This window comes from Schistocerca serialis, chromosome 12 (genome assembly GCF_023864345.2).
Source record: "Schistocerca serialis cubense isolate TAMUIC-IGC-003099 chromosome 12, iqSchSeri2.2, whole genome shotgun sequence".
Taxonomy (NCBI): domain Eukaryota; kingdom Metazoa; phylum Arthropoda; class Insecta; order Orthoptera; family Acrididae; genus Schistocerca; species Schistocerca serialis.
The window spans coordinates 28,004,318-28,025,179 of NC_064649.1; the positions used below are offsets into that span (position 1 = coordinate 28,004,318).

General features: G+C 44.3%; 1 protein-coding gene across 1 annotated transcript in view; it reads right to left on the bottom strand.

Moving 5' to 3' along the window:
* The window catches only part of LOC126428111 (corticotropin-releasing factor-binding protein), a 1,025,460-nt gene that overhangs the window by 320,999 nt on the left and 683,599 nt on the right, over positions 1–20,862 (bottom strand). The window lies entirely within an intron of this gene.

Consider the following 20,862-nt stretch of genomic DNA (forward strand, 5'->3'; position numbering starts at 1 on the left):
TGTGAATGCTCTGAAAATCTACTCATTTGCATATCACAGCATCTTCTTCCTGTCGGTTAAATTTCGCGTCTGTAGCACATGATCTTCGTGGTGCAGCGATTTTAATGGCCAGTAGTGTATCTTTAATACAGAAAAATTGTCTAGATCCTAGATTCCTGGGATGAATGAGCTGTCTATGCACATAATTAAATTTGTATGGAACCCTCAGCGCGTGAGTCCCACACGCACATGCTAATTTTTTCAACCACCCTCTACAATGGTCGACGATTTCTGTCAGTCAATATATCAGGTCTGCTTTGTCTCGGCTTAGCTTTGGTTGTACCTCCCCGTTATCATATCACAATCACCAACAGTCGGCTTTATAAGGGTCGAAATATCCCTCATGGACTTGTTTCTCAGGTAGTACCCAATGACTATCCATGTTCGAAGTCGCTAGGATCTTCCGACCGATGCCTGACGCTACTGCGTCTCTCCTGACAGCACAATACAGCTCGCCTCTCTCTATAGTGGCGGTCCGCCTGTCATGATATCCGGTGGCGAGTTCCGCATCACACAGCAGTGTGTCCGGGCAAGGGCATACCTAGGATCTGAACTAGGGGGGGGGGGGGGGGGCAGGCAGGTCATACTAGTCTCAGGAAACAAGGACTCGAGACAACATACAGCACTTCTTATTAAATAAAACAGTAAACCAGTGAAAACTGCTTTTAATAAACATTTTAGATACAAGAATGCACTTGTACAATCCGAGAAAACATGCAGCATTTCTTATTAAATAAAACAGTAAACTAGTGAAAAACTGTGAATATCTACGGGGAGGGGGGGGGGGCAGCTGCTCTCTCCCCCCCCCCCCTCGTGCCCATCGCTGGGTACGCCCATATGTCCGGGTACTTTCGATCAGGTAGTGTTGATGTGGACTTACTGTCCTCTGACCTCAGAGAAGGCTATTTAGCTGTTGCCACTCTAATAGGACTGCTTTCGCCTCGCAGCCTGTGTTGTGACAAGGCCAGCCCTTGACGCACCGTCTCGGTAAACACGCTTATTACCCCGGTGTGTTTGTCAACAGCAGTAATTGAGGCGCGCTGTGCTGCGCTCTGCAGCGGGCTGTTTTCCTCCCCCGGGGACTCCCCCGACTACTAATTACCTGACGTCTTCTTCTCGTGGAAGCGTCCACTGCAAAAGGACGCTCACTGCCGCTGCCTCCGTCTTTTTTTCACTCAGCTACGCAGCAGTAAATCGCATTTCTTGTTTTTCCTTCCCTTCCTTTAGCTCTCTAGAAACGTAACTGCCAAGAAACCTTGGGTGGCAGAAGGACTCCAACTGGCTGACAAAAGAAGGAAGTACTAAATTCTTCACAGAAATTCATGAATACAGCTATGTAAGACACTTTGGAATGGAATAAATAGGAAGTGAAGGGGAGCAAAGGCGAAATGGCTGCAGAAAAAGTGTGAAGAAATGGAAAAAGAAGTGGCAATCAGTAAGACTGATTCAGCATACAGAAAAGTAGAAACAATCTTGCATGAAATTAAGAGCAAGGACGTCAACATTAAAGAGTGCAACGCGAATTTCACTATTAAATGCAGAGGAGAGAGAGCGGGCAGGTGGAAAGAAAACGTTGAAGGCCTGTACAATGAGGAGGAACTGTCTGATGATTTAACAGAAGAAGAAATTGGAATCGATATGGTGCAGTATTATTGAGACTATTTAACAGAGCTTTGGAATACTTGCAATCAAATAAGTCAGAGGGAACAGATAATTCTCCTTCAGAATTTGGTTCACATGGCTCTGAGCAGCATGGGACTTAACAACATCTGAGGTCATCAGTCCCCTAGAACTTAGAACTGCTTAAACCTAACTAACCTAAGGACATCACACACATCCATGCCCGAGGCAGGATTCGAACCTGCGACCGTAGCGCTCGCGCGGTTCCAGACTGTAGCGCCTAGAACCACTTGGCCACCCCGGCCGGCCCTTCAGAATTTCTAAAACCATTGATGGTTGTGGCAACAAAACGACTATTCAATTTGGTGTGTAGAATCTGCAAGGCTGGCGACGTACCATCAAATCTTCCGAAAAATATCCACACAATCTTGAAGATAGTACGGGCAGTGAGTGACAGAACTATCGTCCAATTAGCTTTAAAAACAGAATGAAATTTTCGTTCTGCAGGGTGGTCTGCACTAATTGAGGCAAAGTCCTGAGTTTGAGTCTCGGTCCGGCACACAGTTTTAATCTGCCAGGAAGTTTCATTTTCAACTTAAGAGCTCATGGGTCCAACTTGCTGACAATAATAATATCCAGAAGTATAAAATAGGAAGTCCTACTCCACCCGCTGTATTCTCCAGACATTGCTCCCTCTGACTATCACCTGTTTAGATGAATGGCGCATGGCCTGGCTGACCAGCGCTTCCGATCTCATGAAGAAGACACAAATTGGATCGATTCGTGGATCGCTTCAAATGATGAACAATTTTTTCGACGAGGGATTCGTACACTGCCCGAAAGATGGGAGAAAGTGGTGGCCAGCGATGGAAAATACATCGAATGATACATGTGTAACCAATTTGTTTCATTAAAGCCTCATATGTTGAGGAAAAAGGGCGGAAGGAAAGTTGCACACCTTGTAGTTCTCCACAATCGTCCATTCTTTGCAAGTCTCTTCGTATCAGTATAACTCCTACAACATTCAAGAGCATGGACCTGCTTTTTGTGGTCAAGCATTGGTCTCCATCTACAGTTTTTGCCCCGCCACAATTCCATTCATTACCAAAGTAAACTGTTCCTTGATACCTCAAAATTTATCCTGCCAGTCTATCCTTTCTTTTAATCAAGTACTTTTTCTCGCTACTTCTATTCAGAACCACTTCATTAGATACCCGACCTCTCTATTCACCATTCAGCTTTCTTCTGTAACACCAAATTTAAATTTTTTTGTCTGTAGAATTTAGCGACCACCTTTCAGTACGAAACAACGCTACACGCTGGCTAAATATGTGGTGATTGTAATTAAAGCGCAACTACCAATGAAGGTGCAGTGTGCGCTGTAATTATCGTGTGGTGAATATGCCAATGCATTAATGCAAAACCGATATACACCGGGAAAAAGATTATTTCCATTTTCAGCAAACCAGGTGCAAATCTGGCGCTAAATGGAATCCTGTCAATGTCTCCATTGCTCATACGGAACAAACTGTGTAAGTGGCGGTTAATAATATCAACACTATGCATTTATCACTTGTTTGTCCTTTTCTGCGCAGATCCATTTCCTAATGTATTACATATGGAAACATTTATATACGTGTTTCTACCATTCACAGCTCCAGATTTGCACCTGGTGGTCAAAACTGGAATTAATTTTTTTACAGTATAAATCCGCGTATGGTAATTCTCTTTTTCAGAGCAACTTATCTTGCTAATAACAATCTTCTTTGTTTTGGCCATATTCATTGACTTCAATGTCTACACAGCAAAAGTCATCGACTACTTTTAGTGTGCCATTTCCTAACCTAATTCACTCGCCGTTCCCTGATTTAACTTGACTAGACTCTGTCCATTTATTTTCTTTTTTTTTTTTTGGTCATCAGTCTACTGACTGGTTTGATGCGGCCCGCCACGAATTCCTTTCCTGTGCTAACCTCTTCATCTCAGAGTAGCACTTGCAACCTACGTCCTCAATTATTTGCTTGACGTATTCCAGTCTCTGTCTTCCTCTATAGTTTTTGCCCTCTACACCTCCCTCTAGTACAATGGAAGTCATTCCCTCATGTCTTAGCAGATGTCCTATCATCCTGTCCCTTCTCCTTATCAGTGTTTTCCATATATTCCTTTTCTCTCCGATTCTTCGTAGAACCTCCTCATTCCTTACCTTATCAGTCCACCTAATTTTCAACATTCGTCTATAGCACCACATCTCAAATGCTTCGGTTCTCTTCTGTTCCGGTTTTCCCACAGTCCATGTTTCACTACCATACAATGCTGTACTCCAGACGTACAGCCTCAGAAATTTCTTCCTCAAATTAAGGCCGATATTTGATATTAGTAGACTTCTCTTGGCCAGAAATGCCTTTTTTGCCATAGCGAGTCTGCTTTTGATGTCCTCCTTGCTCCGTCCGTCATTGGTTATTTTACTAGCTAGGTAGCAGAATTCCTTAGCTCCATTGACTTCGTGACCACCAATTCTGACGTTAAGTTTCTCACTGTTCTCATTTCTACTACTTCTCATTACCTTCGCCTTTCTCCGATTTACTCTCAAACCATACTGTGTACTCATTAGACTGTTCATTCCGTTCAGCAGATCATTTAATTCAAAAAATGTTTCAAATGTCTCTGAGCACTATGGGACTTACCAGCTGTGGTCATCAGTCCCCTAGGACTTAGAACTACTTAAACCTAACTAACTTAAGGACATCACACACATCCATGCCCGAGGCAGGATTGGAACCTGCGACCGTAGCAGTCGCGCGGTTCCGGACTGCGCGCCTAGAACCGTGAGACCACCGCGGTCGGCCCAGATCATTTCATTCTTCTTCACTTTCACTCAGGATAGCAATGTCATCAGCGAATCGTATCATTGATATCCTTTCACCTTGTATTTTAATTCCACTCCTGAACCTTTCTTTTATTTCCATCATTGCTTCCTCGATGTACAGATTGAAGAGTAGGCGCGAAAGGCTACAGCCTTGTCTTACACCCTTCTTAATACGAGCATTTTGTTCTTGATCGTCCACTCTTATTATTCCTTCTTAGTTGTTGTACATATTGTATATGACCCGTCTCTCCCTATGGCTTACCCCTACTTTTTTCAGAATCTCGAACAGCTTGCACCATTTTATATTGTCGAACGCTTTTTCCAGGTCGACAAATCCTATGAAAGGGTCTTGATTTTTTTTTAGCGTTGCTTCCATTATTAGCCGTGACGTCAGAATTGCCTCTCTCGTCCCTTTACTTTTCCTAAAGCCAAACTGATCTTCACCTAGCGGATTCTCAATTTTATTTTCCATTCTTCTGTATATTATTCTTGTAAGCAGCTTCGATGCATGAGCTGTTAAGCTAATTGTGCGATAATTCTCGCACTTGTCAGCTCTTGCCGTCTTCGGAATTGTGTGGATGACGCTTTTCCGAAAGTCAGATGGTATATCGCCAGACTCATATATTCTACACACCAACGTGAATGGTCATTTTGTTGCCACTTCCCCCAATGATTTTAGAAATTCTGATGGAATGTTATCTATCCCTTCTGCCTTATTTGACCGTAAGTCCTCCAAAGCTCTTTTAAATTCCGATTCTAATACTGGATCCCCTATCTCTTCTAAATCGACTCCTGTTTCTTCTTCTATCACATCAGACAAATCTTCACCCTCATAGAGGCTTTCAATGTATTCTTTCCACCTATCTGGTCTCTTCCCTGCATTTAACAGTGGAATTCCCGTTGCACTCTTAATGTTACCACCGTTGCTTTAATGTCACCAAAGGTTGTTTTGACTTTCCTGTATGCTGAGTCTGTCCTTCCGACAATCATATCTTTTTCGATGTCTTCACATTTTTCCTGCAGCCATTTCGTCTTAGCCTCCCTGCACTTCCTAATTATTTCATTCCTCAGCGACTTGTATTTCTGTATTCCTGATTTTCCCGGAACATGTTTGTACTTCCTCCTTTCATCAATCAACTGAAGTATTTCCTCTGTTACCCATGGTTTCTTCGCAGCTACTTTGTACCTATGTTTTCCTTCCCAACTTCTGTGATGGCCCTTTTTAGAGATGTCCATTCCTCTTCAACTGTACTGCCTACTGCGCTATTCCTTATTGCTGTATCTATAGCGTTAGAGAACTTCAAACGTATCTCGTCATTCCTTAGTGCTTCCGTATCCCACTTCTTTCCGTATTGATTCTTCCTGACTAATGTCTTGAACTTCAGCCACTACTATATTGTGATCTGAGTATATATCTGCTCCTGGGTACGCCTTACAATCCAGTATCTGATTTCGGAATCTCTGTCTGACCATGATGTAACCTAATGGAAATCTTCCCGTATCTCCCGGCCTTTTCCAAGTATATCTCCTCCTCTTGTGATTCTTGAACAGGGTATTCGCTATTACTAGCTGAAACTTGTTACAGAACTCAATTAGTCTTTCTCCTCTTTCATTCCTTGTCCCAAGCCCATATTCTCCTGTAACCTTTTCTTCTACTCCTTCCCCTACAACTGCATTCCAGTCGCCCATGACTATTAGATTTTCGTCCCCCTTTACATACTGCAATACCCTTTCAATATCCTTTTATTGGTTTTAATCTTAAAATATCTTCTAGGGAAACGTTTCATTACATTCAACTCAGCTTGCAAGGCTATACTGACGATATATTAACAGTCACACATTTCAGCTTATGGTTTCTTTGAAACAGGAGCACAGCATATATTAGATCCACTGTCCATTGCGAACTGTTTGGAGGGAAGAGTTAGTGCCTATAGTGTGCTCCTAAAATATTTCACTAGTATACAGTCCGGTTCAATCCTTATCTGTAGGCATAGTAGCGCTTTAACTGACCGCTACAGTCGTGAAAAACATTACCCCAAAATGTATCTATTTCTCGAAAGTATAAAAATGTCACTTGCAATTTTCTGCGGGTAGAACGTGTCTGAACAGTGCACATGATCACTCAACATACCACCTATTCAATATTTATACAGTATGATGCAACACACACACACACACACACACACACACACAGTACTGTACCTCCAGACAAGCTATACAGTGTAGTTTTTTTAAACAATAGAAATTATTAGATAGATATCAACAGAAGGTGATGAATCAATGCACGTAGAAGTAAGAGGTGCTGCTCATTGCCTGCGACTATGCCGCATGGGTATATCATTAGAGAGAGAACTGGATCCCACACTATGTATGAGCCATATGGCAAGACGAAGTGTGAATGCGAATCGGTCGTTACATCATACACCAAGGCGTGGATTAATTTTGTTAATTCCAGCATGCGACTGTGATAAAACTTTATCAAACGCATTCTGATGATAACACATAATCATTCAAGTCAGGAGTTGATAATTTCAGTGGTTGCCCAGACACCGAAATTTACTTAAAACTATAAATTTTCAGTTTTACGTAACAAATACACTTGCAGGACATTGTATAATTTTCATGGATGTGATATAGCTAAATATACTGTCAAATAATTTTACAACCGATTTAAATAACAGAAGTGTGGCTTATGTTGTCATAAATATTTGAGAACAATCATCTTCTTTTCAAATTTTTCTTCGTTAACAATATGACATCATTATGCTGTCAGAAAATATAATGAAATTAAGAAGTGTGTATGTATAGAATTAATATTAAAAATTTATATAATTAATTATGTATGGAATAGACATGTTTTGCAATCATACAGTGAATGACATACAGAGCATGAATGACTTTTTCTAAAAACATGTGATGTTTACATCGAGGAAGTAATATCTTTAATGGAATCCTTAACAGAAGACAGGCAAAAGTTTTGTCATTTAAAGATTGTCTGCAATCCCATAATTTGGCAGAATACTAGAAGTGAACTTCATGACGACACTGCCATATGAAGATATGCAGTTCAAACAGACTGATTTTCAGTTGTGATTTCTAATCTGAAGATCACTGGTATGATATGGATTCTTATTGATACTGGGAGAGTGCAGTCTGAAAAGAAATTAATGAACATTAACTTTTCTACCAAGAACAGTGCATTACGGTATGTTTACACTGGCCAAAAAAGCTACTAATTGGCAACAACATATCCTGACAATGTTTCTCAGTAAAATTGCAGCCCTACAGATTGAAGACACGCGTTGGGCAACTTTGTCAGCCACTGTCGCCCAGTAATGATTGCAAAAGTACATTTTTTGGTCCATAAGTGTTCACACAGTGCTGCACTATTGTCAGAAATGTTCAAAAATGTTCAAATGTGTGTGAATTTCTAAGGAACCAAATTGCTGAGGTCATCGGTCCATAGACTTACACACTACTTAAACTGACTTATGCTAAGAACAACACACACACACACACACACACACACACACACACACACACACACACACACACACACATCAATACCCGAGGGCGGACACGAACCTCCGACGGGAGGGGCCGCGCAATCTGTGACATGGTGCCTCTACCCGCGTGGCCACTCCGGGCGGCTGTTGTCACAAAATTGACAATAGCAGACTAGAGGATGCCACTGTGACCCTGCTGATTTTTCATCACAAAAAGACGCAAGGAATAAAGTTACAAAGAGAAGTGAAGCTTTGTGGAGGCATTTTTCAAGGAACCAGACTTCTTGAGAAATTTTAACTCATTAACTGATGTAGAATACGAGTTTCAAAATCTCATACAAGTGTTGTGCCACAGGAAGATATATTGGGAAGATCTAAGAAGTTTTTGAAGTTTTCCCCAGGCAGCACCAAGCCAAGACAAGGAATGCTCAATCACAGTGTCGAAACCAGAACGACAAACAGGCAGCAGATCTGATTCTGCAAATATCGTGGCATACAACCGAAGTCAATGTCACACGATGCTTAAGCAAGAGTTCTGAATCGCCACTTCAGCTATGGGAACTCATCGTGAAGGGAACGTAACATTCGGACACCACTGAAAAGTGCTGTAACAACACGTGAATCCTATGCAAGAGCACTTTTCACCCCACTAACATTGCAGAAACCACCAAGCTGAAAGCCACAGCTGAGACACCAAGGTGCAGTGAATACCGCTGATGAACCGAGGAAACCAGGCCAGATTCAGCCATCCTCGTCAACACATTTTGTCATGTCAGCTATGGGAACTCATTGTGAAGGGAACGCAACATTCGGGAACCACTGAAAAGTGCTGTAACAACACGTGAATCCTATGCAAGAACACTTTTCACCCCCAATAACACTGCATAAACAACCAAGCTGAAAGCCACAGCTGAGACACCAAGGTGCAGTGAATACCGCTAATGAACCGAGGAAACAAAGCCAGATTCAGACATCCTCGTCAACACATTATGTGATGTCAGCTATGGGAACTCATTGTGAAGGGAACGTAACATTCGGACACCACTGAAAAGTGCTGTAACAACACGTGAATCCTATGCAAGAACACTTTTCACCCCCACTAACACTGCATGAACAACCAAGCTGAAAGCCACAGCTGAGACACCAAAGTGCAGTGAATACCGCTGATGAACCGAGGAAACCAGGCCAGATTCAGTCATCCTCGTCAACACATTTTGTCATGTCAGCTATGGGAACTCATTGTGAAGGGAACGTAACATTCGGACACCAATGAAAAGTGCTGTAACAACACGTGAATCCTATGCAAGAACTCTTTTCACCCCCACTAACACTGCATAAACAACCAAGCTGAAAGCCACAGCTGAGACACCAAGGTGCAGTGAATACCGCTGATGAACCGAGGAAACCAGGCCAGACTCAGCCATCCTCGTCAACACATTTTGTCATGTCAGCTATGGGAACTCATTGTGAAGGGAACGTAACATTCGGACACCACTGAAAAGTGCTGTAACAACACGTGAATCCAATGCAAGAATACTTTTCACCCCCACTAACACTGCATAAACAACCAAGCTGAAAGCCACAGCTGAGACACCAAGGTGCAGTGAATACCGCTGATGAACCGAGGAAACCAGGCCAGACTCAGCCATCCTCGTCAACACATTTTGTCATGTCAGCTATGGGGACTCATTGTGAAGGGAACGTAACATTCGGACACCACTGAAAAGTGCTGTAACAACACGTGAATCCTATGCAAGAACTCTTTTCACCCCCACTAACACTGCATAAACAACCAAGCTGAAAGCCACAGCTGAGACACCAAGGTGCAGTGAATACCGCTGATGAACCGAGGAAACCAGGCCAGATTCAGTCATCCTCGTCAACACATTTTGTCATGTCAGCTATGGGAACTCATTGTGAAGGGAACGTAACATTCGGACACCACTGAAAAGTGCTGTAACAACACGTGAATCCTATGCAAGAACACTTTTCACCCCACTAACATTGCATAAACAACCAAGCTGAAAGCCACAGCTGAGACACCAAGGTGCAGTGAATACCGCTGATGAACCGAGGAAACCAGGCCAGACTCAGCCATCCTCGTCAACACATTTTGTCATGTCAGCTATGGGAACTCATTGTGAAGGGAACGTAACATTCGGACACCACTGAAAGGTGCTGTAACAACACGTGAATCCTATGCAAGAACACTTTTCACCCCCACTAACACTGCATAAACAACCAAGCTGAAAGCCACAGCTGAGACACCAAGGTGCAGTGAATACCGCTGATGAACCGAGGAAACCAGGCCAAACTCAGCCATCCTCGTCAACACATTTTGTCATGTCAGCTATGGGAACTCATTGTGAAGGGAACGTAACATTCGGACACCACTGAAAAGTGCTGTAACAACACGTGAATCCTATGCAAGAACACTTTTCACCCCACTAACATTGCATAAACAACCAAGCTGAAAGCCACAGCTGAGACTCCAAGGTGCAGTGAATACCGCTGATGAACCGAGGAAACCAGGCCAGATTCAGCCATCCTCGTCAACACATTTTGTCATGTCAGCTATGGGAACTCATTGTGAAGGGAACGTAACATTCGGACACCACTGAAAAGTGCTGTAACAACACGTGAATCCTATGCAAGAACACTTTTCACCCCACTAACATTGCATAAACAACCAAGCTGAAAGCCACAGCTGAGACACCAAGGTGCAGTGAATACCGCTGATGAACCGAGGAAACCAGGCCAGACTCAGCCATCCTCGTCAACACATTTTGTCATGTCAGCTATGGGAACTCATTGTGAAGGGAACGTAACATTCGGACACCACTGAAAGGTGCTGTAACAACACGTGAATCCTATGCAAGAACACTTTTCACCCCACTAACATTGCATAAACAACCAAGCTGAAAGCCACAGCTGAGACACCAAGGTGCAGTGAATACCGCTGATGAACCGAGGAAACCAGGCCAAACTCAGCCATCCTCGTCAACACATTTTGTCATGTCAGCTATGGGAACTCATTGTGAAGGGAACGTAACATTCGGACACCACTGAAAAGTGCTGTAACAACACGTGAATCCTATGCAAGAACACTTTTCACCCCACTAACATTGCATAAACAACCAAGCTGAAAGCCACAGCTGAGACACCAAGGTGCAGTGAATACCGCTGATGAACCGAGGAAACCAGGCCAGACTCAGCCATCCTCGTCAACACATTTTGTCATGTCAGCTATGGGAACTCATTGTGAAGGGAACGTAACATTCGGACACCACTGAAAAGTGCTGTAACAACACGTGAATCCTATGCAAGAACACTTTTCACCCCACTAACATTGCATAAACAACCAAGCTGAAAGCCACAGCTGAGACTCCAAGGTGCAGTGAATACCGCTGATGAACCGAGGAAACCAGGCCAGATTCAGCCATCCTCGTCAACACATTTTGTCATGTCAGCTATGGGAACTCATTGTGAAGGGAACGTAACATTCGGACACCACTGAAAGGAGCTGTAACAACACGTGAATCCTATGCAAGAACACTTTTCACCCCCACTAACACTGCATAAACAACCAAGCTGAAAGCCACAGCTGAGACACCAAGGTGCAGTGAATACTGCTGATGAACCGAGGAAACCAGGCCAAACTCAGCCATCCTCGTCAACACATTTTGTCATGTCAGCTATGGGAACTCATTGTGAAGGGAACGTAACATTCGGACACCACTGAAAAGTGCTGTAACAACACGTGAATCCTATGCAAGAACACTTTTCACCCCACTAACATTGCATAAACAACCAAGCTGAAAGCCACAGCTGAGACTCCAAGGTGCAGTGAATACCGCTGATGAACCGAGGAAACCAGGCCAGATTCAGCCATCCTCGTCAACACATTTTGTCATGTCAGCTATGGGAACTCATTGTGAAGGGAACGTAACATTCGGACACCACTGAAAGGTGCTGTAACAACACGTGAATCCTATGCAAGAACACTTTTCACCCCCACTAACACTGCATAAACAACCAAGCTGAAAGCCACAGCTGAGACACCAAGGTGCAGTGAATACCGCTGATGAACCGAGGAAACCAGGCCAAACTCAGCCATCCTCGTCAACACATTTTGTCATGTCAGCTATGGGAACTCATTGTGAAGGGAACGTAACATTCGGACACCACTGAAAAGTGCTGTAACAACACGTGAATCCTATGCAAGAACACTTTTCACCCCACTAACATTGCATAAACAACCAAGCTGAAAGCCACAGCTGAGACACCAAGGTGCAGTGAATACCGCTGATGAACCGAGGAAACCAGGCGAGACTCAGCCATCCTCGTCAACACATTTTGTCATGTCAGCTATGGGAACTCATTGTGAAGGGAACGTAACATTCGGACACCACTGAAAAGTGCTGTAACAACACGTGAATCCTATGCAAGAACACTTTTCACCCCACTAACATTGCATAAACAACCAAGCTGAAAGCCACAGCTGAGACTCCAAGGTGCAGTGAATACCGCTGATGAACCGAGGAAACCAGGCCAGATTCAGCCATCCTCGTCAACACATTTTGTCATGTCAGCTATGGGAACTCATTGTGAAGGGAACGTAACATTCGGACACCACTGAAAGGTGCTGTAACAACACGTGAATCCTATGCAAGAACACTTTTCACCCCCACTAACACTGCATAAACAACCAAGCTGAAAGCCACAGCTGAGACACCAAGGTGCAGTGAATACCGCTGATGATCCGAGGAAACCAGGCCAAACTCAGCCATTCTCGTCAACACATTTTGTCATGTCAGCTATGGGAACTCATTGTGAAGGGAACGTAACATTCGGACACCACTGAAAAGTGCTGTAACAACACGTGAATCCTATGCAAGAACACTTTTCACCCCACTAACATTGCATAAACAACCAAGCTGAAAGCCACAGCTGAGACACCAAGGTGCAGTGAATACCGCTGATGAACCGAGGAAACCAGGCCAGACTCAGCCATCCTCGTCAACACATTTTGCCATGTCACTGTGTCTCAATGCGTACCCACGGGGGCTTCACCTTAACCATTGCGGTTTTTTAACATATGGGACGATTAACTACATCTACATAGGTTAATAAGTGATGGTACTCATCCACCATGGGAAACAAAACGGGTCAGATCGCTGTTGCAGAAGGAACGAAGAAAGCATGCCAAATTTAAAAGAACGCAAAAATGGAAATGAGCGAATGGCATCGCAGCCGGGAGGCCCCATTCGGGGACGCTTGGCCGCAAATTCAAGTCTTACTTCAGTCGACGTCACATTGGGCGACCTGCGCGCCGGTAATGACGATGAAATGATGATGAGGACAACACAACACCCAGTCCACGAGCGGAGAAAATCTTGAACCCGGCCGGGAATCGAACCCAGGCCCGCTGCACGCGAGGCAAGGCCGTTACCACCCAGATAACCAGGCGGACAAAAGGACGCAAAATCCTCAAGACTGGCAAAGTTTTGCTGAAGTTCGAAATATAGTGCGTAGTTCAATGCGAGAAGCTTACAATAATTTCCGCAACGAAATTCTGTCTCGAAATCTGGCAGAAAACCCGAGGAGATTCTGGTCATGCGTAAAGCACACCAGCGGCAAGACGCAATCAATACCTTGATTGCGCGATTACAACAGTTAAGTCAGTGATGACAGTCCCACTAAAGCGGAGTTATTAAACAGGGTTTTCCGAAACGCCTTCACCAAAGAAGACGAAGTAAATATTCCTGAATTCCAATCAAGAACAACTGCCAAGATGAGAACCATAGAAGTAGATATCCTCGGTGTATCAAAGCAGCTCAAATCACTTAATGAAGGCAAGGCCTCTGGTCCAGAATGTATACCAGTCAGGTTCCTCTCAGAGTATGCTGATACAATAGCTCAGTTGTTGTTGTTGTGGTCTTCAGTCCTGAGACTGGTTTGATGCAGCTCTCCATGCTACTCTATCCTGTGCAAGCTTCTTCATCTCCCAGTACCTACTGCAACCTACATCCTTCTGAATCTGCTTAGTGTATTCATCTCTTGGTCTCCCTCTACGATTTTTACCCTCCACGCTGCCCTCCAATGCTAAATTTGTGAGCCCTTGATGCCTCAAAACATGTCCTACCAACCTATCCCTTCTTCTAGTCAAACTGTGCCATAAACTTCTCTTCCCCCCAATCCTATTGAATACCTCCTCATTAGTTACGTGATCTACCCACCTTATCTTCAGCATTCTTCTGTAGCACCACATTTCGAAAGCTTCTATTCTCTTCTTGTCCAAACTGGTTATCGTCCATGTTTCACTTCCATACATGGCTACACTCCATACAAATACTTTCAGAAACGACTTCCTGACACTTAAATCTATATTCGATGTTAACAAATTTCTCTTCTTCAGAAACGATTTCCTTGTCATTGCCAGTCTACATTTTATATCCTCTCTACTTCGACCATCATCAGTTATTTTACTCCCCATATAGCAAAACTCCTTTACTACTTTAAGTGTCTCACTTCCTAATCTAATTCCCTCAGCATCACCCGATTTAATTTGACTACATTCCATTATCCTCGTTTTGCTTTTGTTGATGTTCATCTTATATCCTCCTTTCAAGACACTGTCCATTCCGTTCAACTGCTCTTCCAAGTCCTTTGCTGTCTCTGACAGAATTACAATGTCATCGGCGAACCTCGAAGTTTTTATTTCTTCTCCATGGATGTTAATACCTACTCCAAATTTTTCTTTTGTTTCCTTTACTGCTTGCTCAATATACAGATTGAATAACATCGGGGAGAGGCTACAACCCTGTCTCACTCCCTTCCCAACCACTGGTTCCCTTTCATGCCCCTCGACTCTTATAACTGCCATCTGATTTCTGTACAAATTGTAAATAGCCTTTCGCTCCATGTATTTTATTCCTGCCACCTTCAGAATTTGAAAGAGAGTATTCCAGTTAACATTGTCAAAAGCTTTCTCTAAGTCTACAAATGCTAGAAACGTAGGTTTGCCTTTTCTTAATCTTTCTTCTAAGATAAGTCGTAGCTCAGTATGTAGCAATTATATAAAACCGCTCGCTCACAGTTCCCTATCGAAAGACTGGAAAATTGCTCAAGTCACACCAATACCCAAAAAGGGAAGTAGGAGTAATCCGCTGAATTACAGGCTCATATCACTAACGTCGATTTGCAGTAGGGTTTTGGAACATATACTGTGTTACAACATCCATCTGTAAGAAAACGATTTTTTGATACATAGCACGGATTCAGAAAATATCTTTCTTGCGAAACACGATTGGCTCATACTCATGAAGTAATGAGCGCTATCGGCAGGGGATGTCAAATTGATTCCGTATTTTTAGACTCCCAGAGGGCTTTCGACACAGTTCCTCACAAGCGTCTTCTAACCAGACTGCGTGTCCATGGAATATCGCCTTCGTTGTGAGACTGGATTCGTGATTTCCTGTCAGTAAGGTCTCAGTTCGTAGTAACAGACGGAAAGTCATGGAGTAAAACGTAAATAATATCCGGCGTTCCGCAAGGATTTGCTATAGGCCCTCTATTGTTCCTGATCTATATTAACGACTAGAATGTTAGTAGCCGTCTTAGATTGTTTGTAGATGATGCTGCCACTTACCATCTTGTAAAGTCATCAGATGACCAAAACCAATTGCAAAATGATTTCGATAAGATATTTGTATTGTGCGAAAAGTGACAAATGACCCTGAATAAAGAAAAGTGTCAAGTTATTCACAGGAGTACTAAAAGGAATCCGCTTAATTTCGATTACCCGCTAAGTCACACAAATCTGACGGCTATAAACTCAACTAAATACTTAGGGATTACAATTACAAAAATAATAAATTGGAACGATGACATAGATAATGTGAGCAAACCAAGGACTGCAATTTATTGCAAGAACACTTGGAAGGTGCAACAGGTCTACTAGAGAGACAGCTTACACCACGCTTGTCCGCCCTATTGTGGAGTACTGCTGTGCGGTTTGGTATCCGCATCTGGTGGGACTGACGGATGACATTGATAAAGTTCAAAGAAGGGCAGCTCGTTTTGTATTATCGCAAAATAGGGGAGATAGAGCCACAGACATGTTACGTGAATTGGAGTGGCGATCATTAAAACAAAAGCGTTTTTCGTTGCGACGGAATCTTCTAATGAAATTCCAATCACCACTTTTCTCCTCCGATTCAGAAAACATTCTGATAGCACCCACCTACAAAGGGAGAAATGATCTCCACGATAAAATAAGAGAAATCAGGGCTCCACAGAAAAATTTAAGCGCTCGTTTCTCCTGCTGCCCCGTTCGAGAGTGGAACGCTAGAGAGACAGCTTGAAGGTGGTTCATTGAACCCTCTGCCAGGCACTTTATTGTGAATAGCAGAGTAATCACGTAGACGTAGACGTAGACGAAATACCTTTTGAAAACTTAATAAATGTGTTTTTGAAAACCCTGCCTCTGAAGCTGGAACGCCCACTAGTGTGCGGTAGGGACCAAATTGGCTACCACTGCCCTACACAATAAAATCGCAACAAGGAATAGCTGATCCGCATCAGGTGGGACTCACGGATGACATTGAAAACGCTCCAAATAAGGGCAGCTCGTTTTGTATTATTGCATAGGTGGGTGCAGACTTTCGGACAAGAATGTAACGATATTGTTTTCGCTCAGACACCTGAGTGCAGCGCTGTTGACGATGGAAGTAGGAAACAAAACCGAATTAGAAGATTTGCACACAAGGTCAGTCACAGATATTGCCCTGCAATACGAAATATTCTCCACCCTTGGTGGGCGACACCAACAACCCCTCAATAGTATGTTGGCAGCTATCTGCAACAATATGTCACGTCAGCAATATTGCCCACCCATCCCACAAAACTGCCATGTATTACAGCCATATTGCAGCATTGTCAACAGCAATACTATGGCGGCCAACATTGCCGTAATATATTTTCGGTACGGAAATGTAATATAGTTAAATCTGAAATAGCTTACCTGGTTCAGCTAGTGAACCTAGACCTGATGTTTAGGGCATACAGGGTATCCATAATTACAGCTCCCGTTTAAAAACGCTGTAGAAAGGGAACCACTGCTCAGAATGTCATCAAATTTGAAGAGCACATTATTTACACAGGGCGTAACGTCACGGAACTAAAAATTTTAACGAAAGTTTGACCAACAGATGGCGCTGTAAGCGTCAGAATATGGACAAACAACAGACACGCGGCACGCCGTTGTTCCTGAGTTTTCGTCGGAGGCCCAACATGGCTGTCGCCATGAAGGATTGGTTGGTTGGTTGGTTGGTTTAAAGGCGGGAGAAGGGACCTAACTACGAGGTCATCGGTCCCTTGTTGCTAATAAAACAGTGCCACAAGTTTGAGAATAAAACGGACGAAACATATAACACAAAACGGAAAGAAAGGAAAAGCCACAAGAAGGAAGGGAAGGCAACGAACACTAAAAGGAAGAAAAGATGACAAGAAAACAACAGAGAGACGCTAGAAACAGAAGAGAGTGAAACACGAAAGCAGATTACAGTGGCTGGCCAACAACGAGAATAAAAAGGGAAAGTCAGACACTCTGCCGGCAGGAGTGATCGAGCGGTTCTAGGCGCTACAGTCTGGAACCGCGCGACCGCTACGGTCGCAGGTTCGAATCCTGCCTTGGGTATGGATGTGTGTGATGTCCTTACGTTAGTTAGGTTTAAGTAGTTCTAAGTTCGGGGGGACTGATGACCACAGCAGTTAAGTCCCATAGTGCTCAGAGCCATTTGAACCATTTTGAACCAGCCACTCTGCAACACATTAAAATCTCCACCCTAAAAGCACTAGGGTGGAGGACACAGATGGACAAAGGACATGAGCTAAAACCTACACAGAAGTATAAAACCCACTCTCACGGATAAAACGTAAAACTAAAGCTGCTGTGGAGGCACTGTCGCCAAACACCGAAGGCAGGGTGCTGGGAAAGTTAGAAGTCTGGCCTAGAGCGGCTAAAAGTGGGCAGTCCAGCAAGAGGTGGACAACTATTTGGGAGCCACAGCGACACTGAGGTGGGTCCTCGCGACGGAGCAGGTAACCGTGCGTTAGCCACGTATGGCCAATGCGGAGCCGGCAGAGGACAACTGATTCCCTGCGAGAGGCCCTCATTGGAGACTTCCACACATTCGTAGTCTCCTTTATGACATGCAGTTTGCTGTGCGTGCTGTTATGCCATTGCGTCTCCCAAAGCCGGAAAACCCTGCGGTGTAAGACAGAACTCACGTCATCTTGGGAGATGCCTACCTCCAGAAGCGGTTTCCAGGTCGCCTATTTGGCCAGCATGTCGGCAAGTTCGTCGCCGGGGATTCCGACGTGTCCTGGGGTCCACATAAACACCACGGAACGGCGGGCATAGATGGACTCCCGAATGGACGCTACCAGAGGGTAGCAATGGTCGATAGCTTGTAGGCTGCTCAGTGAGTCAGTACACTGGAGAAATGACTCTCCAGGGCATGAGGGGATATGCTCAAGAGCACGAGATGTGGCCGCCAGCTCTGCAGTGAAAACACTGCAAGGAGTGCTGCTCATATGTCCTCCATGAACATACATGAAGGACTATGGGCTACTGGTAGAGATATTTCAGCAGAACGGTGACTGTGCGCCAGTAGCTCTGCAGAAATTCTGGACACTCAAGGGTCTGAAAAATGGCACCCCTCTGATGTCTGCTAAGGGTCTGGAGAAAATGATCAGAAAAGCCGGAAACACAGCTTTTTTTAAGTACAATACCCCATAAAGAGGAAAGCAGTTGATCATCCATCTGTCGAACATGGGGCTACAGCTTTGCAGGAGGGGTAGAACAGTGGTGTGCAAAGGTGCAGTGCACGGGAAACTGCCAAAACGTTCGAATTGCCATCAAGCACTGTGCTTAAAATCCTACGAAACATCCTGCATTGCTAGCCATACAAAACCATCCGCGTTCAGGAGTTGCTTCTTGCTTACTTGCCACCGAGACAAATGCTCACTCTGGGATTTCTCTGTCACATGGAAGTGGACAGAGAATGGCCATGGAACATTCTGTTGAGAGACGAAGTCCATTTCCATCTCCAAGAACGTGCCAATACGCCGAACTGCATAATATGGGCAACAGAAAATCCGCACGCACATCAACTGGCATGGCTTCATTCCGGAAAGGTGACTTGTGTGTTGTGGGTAGGCGGGATCGTTTATCATAGGGAGTTATTTTTTCGAGGAGTTGCGTACTAAGGGTCCTATTACCAGTACCGTTACTGGGAAACGCAATGAGAGAATTCTGCACTGATCAACAGCCTGGGGGTGAAGGCTGGATCATTTTTGTGCCAGATGGTGCTTCTCTGCACATCGTCCAGCCAGTGGAACGGCAACTGCAGTGGCATTTGGGAAATGATAGAATTATCAGCCGTCATTCCTCTACAGCCTGGCCGTCCAGATCACCTGATATTAATCCGTGTCACTTATGGCTGTAGGCGTATCTGGAACATTCTGTGTGCAGTGCTCCAGAATGCATTGCGCAATGCTTGTTCGTAACTGAACATGACCCCGCAGACACACCGATCTGTTGTGGAATATGCTGTTTCTAGATTTCATCTTGGGGCAGAAAACGGTGGACTGCATGCTGAACATGTCTTGTCCCAGTCTCACGACAGTTATCAACCGATGTCATTTTGCTTTTTATGCCTTTTTTTCGCCTCAGGGCAGTTAAAAACCGAATTTTGCTATCCGAAGTGGTACGACCTTGCCGTGGTGGATGGGCTTACATAATTAACAGTGCTCAACGTGGCAGTCGTTTCGCCCTGCGTCAGCAATATACTGTTCAATTTTCATGTCATCCTGAGCAGTGGTTTTCTTTCTAAAGTATTTTGAGACTGGAAACCAGCACGGTTTTAGGAAACAGCAATCATGCGAGACACAGCCGGCCCTCTTTGTCCATGATGTACAACAGGCTCTAGATACCGGCTCCCAGGTTGATGCCATATTTCTCGACTTTCGAAAGGCGTTCGACTCAGTTCCGTACTGTCGCTTGCTACAAAAAGTGCGCGCTTACGGTCTATCCGATGGCATATGCGGTTGCATAGAAAGTTTTCTAACAGACAGGGTTGTTGGCTGGTTGTTTGGGGAAGGAGACCAGACAGCGTGGTCATCGGTCTCATCGGATTAGGGAAGGATGGGGAAGGAAGTCGGCCGTGCCCTTTCATCTACATCTACATTTATACTCCGCAAGCCACCCAACGGGGTGTGGCAGAGGGCACTTTACGTGCCACTGTCATTACCTCCCTTTCCTGTTCCAGTCGCGTATGGTTCGCGGGAAGAACGACTGTCTGAAAGCCTCCGTGCGCGCTCTAATCTCTCTAATTTTACATTCGTGATCTCCTCGGGAGGTATGAGTAGGGGGAAGCAATATATTCGATACCTCATCCAGAAACGCACCCTCTCGAAACCTGGCGAGCAAGCTACACCGCGATGCAGAGCGCCTCTCTTGCAGAGTCTGCCACTTGAGTTTGTTAAACATCTCCGTAACGCTATCACGGTTACCAAATAACCCTGTGACGAAACGCGCCGCTTTTCTTTGGATCTTCTCTATCTCCTCCGTCAACCCGATCTGGTACGGATCCCACACTGATGAGCAATACTCAAGTATAGGTCGAACGAGTGTTTTGTAAGCCACCTCCTTTGTTGATGGACTACATTTTCTAAGGACTCTCCCAATGAATCTCAACCTGGTACCCGCCTTATCAACAATCAATTTTATATGATCGTTCCACTTTAAATCGTTTCGCACGCATA